The sequence below is a fragment of the Poecilia reticulata genome, linkage group LG4 (genome assembly GCF_000633615.1).
Source record: "Poecilia reticulata strain Guanapo linkage group LG4, Guppy_female_1.0+MT, whole genome shotgun sequence".
Lineage (NCBI taxonomy): Eukaryota > Metazoa > Chordata > Actinopteri > Cyprinodontiformes > Poeciliidae > Poecilia > Poecilia reticulata.
The window spans coordinates 5,465,319-5,467,088 of record NC_024334.1 but is presented as its reverse complement, the minus strand read 5'-3'; the positions used below and the strand labels follow the sequence as shown (position 1 = coordinate 5,467,088).

Genomic DNA, 1,770 nt, shown 5'->3' with positions numbered 1-1,770 from the left:
TGTCCACTCTGCGTCCTGTCCACTCTGCGTCCTGTCCACTCTGTGTCTTGTCCACTCTGCGTCCCTCTCGTCTCTCACCAGGATAATAAACTTTGTAGCTTCTTGTCCTGAACAGATTAAAACTCGGCCTAGTCAAAGTTTCCTGCTCAGCAACTCAAATGTGGAAACTGAAAAAATAAAGTAAAACTTTCTGATCGACTTTCTCCTCTGAGATCAGAACCGATGACGTCGTCCAGTTTGGACCTCCTCAGCTCAGAACCATCTGAACAGAACCGGGTCTCAGAAAGCCTCCGATTTTTCCCGACCCAGTTTCTGTTCTGATCCATGTACCAGATTTTCCTCCAGAACCTTCAGCTCAGATGGCGGTTCTGACCCGGTTGGATCCAGCTGCCTCTGGTTCTGCCGTACTGATCGACCCAGAGAGGATGGGTTCTAGTTCCAGGACAGCTTCAGTGTTTTAGCTCCTGAAACACGGACCGAACCCGACCGGACCGGGTCCTCTGGTTCTGGTTCTGGTTCCTCCCCTCGGTCTGGTCCGGATGGATCCGCCTCAGCTGCTCCGGTTCTCTGGGCTTCTGGGTCGAGTTTCAACTGTAATCCGGACCAGAACCGACCCGCCTCACTCTGAGGTCCAGTTCGCTCCAGGCTCCAATATCCGGTCCGGTTCTGCAGTTCGAGCCCAGATAACAATAATCACTGTTATGATTATTGTTATTATTGTTACTAAAGTAATTATAATCCTTTAATAAACCAGACTTAGTAAAACATTTAGTCTAATAAGCTAAAAGTTTCTTTACAACATAAATTGAGTCAAAATTCTTCATATTTTATTTAAATGAGTTTTTAGATTTGAGCCTTAAAAATGAAAAGATGATTAGAAACAGAAAATATGAGTTTGATGAAAGTTTCTGATGTGAACTTCAGTATTTTTACAGAACCAACTGGTTTTGACAGGATTATTGTCTCAAATCGTTTTGTGTTCATAAATATCAGCAGAAATCAGTTTTAATAAATTCTTTTCACCTCATTAACATATTTAAATTAAGCAACTTGATCTCATTTATGTAGATTTAGCAGCAGGGGAACCGGCCGGCCCACGGTTCTGAGGCCCGGCAGGTTCTGGTTCTGGATGTGATGAAGAGCAGACTCCTCCTCCTCCTCCTCAGAGGTTCTCTGGACCGGTCCGTTCCAGTCAGGGAAAGAAGGACCGGTTCTGGTTCTGGACCTTCTGACTCTGACCTGACTGCGGTTCTTCAGCAGAACCATCATAGTCCTGGTACCAGAACCTCCGTGTCTCCTGTGGTTCTGGACGTTTGTGGGTTTGGACCAGTGTGGAACCATTAGTTATCACTCTGAAATGACCTCTGATGACCTTTGGATTCTTTCAGCTGCAGTAAAAATAAAACTCCATAAAAACAGAAATAAATAAACCCTGGACGTTTCGGTGGTCAGGTCTAACTGACCCCAGGTTCCCGCTGACCAGGTTTGGATCCTGCGGTTCCAGGAACTGACGGTCTGACGGGATCTGGATGCTACTGAGCGTCATGCTAACGTTAAACATGATCAACACGGGAACAATAAAAACACCTGAGCAGAAACGTGACGACTTCATGGAAATCAGTTTTTATTTCCGTCTCCATTTTCATGCTGTAAACATTTTATACCTCATAATAAATATTAATAAAAATCCACAATTCAGCAAAATGAAAGACCTGGAGGACCAGGATGCTCCTCTGATATCAGGACCTGCAGGATGTTCCAGGACCTGCA

General features: G+C 44.9%; 1 protein-coding gene and 1 long non-coding RNA gene across 2 annotated transcripts in view; one reads left to right on the top strand and one right to left on the bottom strand.

The window, feature by feature from the left end:
- Positions 1–1,770, top strand: part of nfia (nuclear factor I/A) — a 70,722-nt gene that overhangs the window by 3,249 nt on the left and 65,703 nt on the right.
- Positions 1,601–1,770, bottom strand: part of LOC103463263 (uncharacterized) — a 1,477-nt gene continuing 1,307 nt past the window's right edge. The window contains exon 2 of the long non-coding RNA XR_533488.2: positions 1,601–1,765. This is a non-coding gene — a long non-coding RNA (uncharacterized LOC103463263). The remainder of the gene's footprint in view (positions 1,766–1,770) is intronic.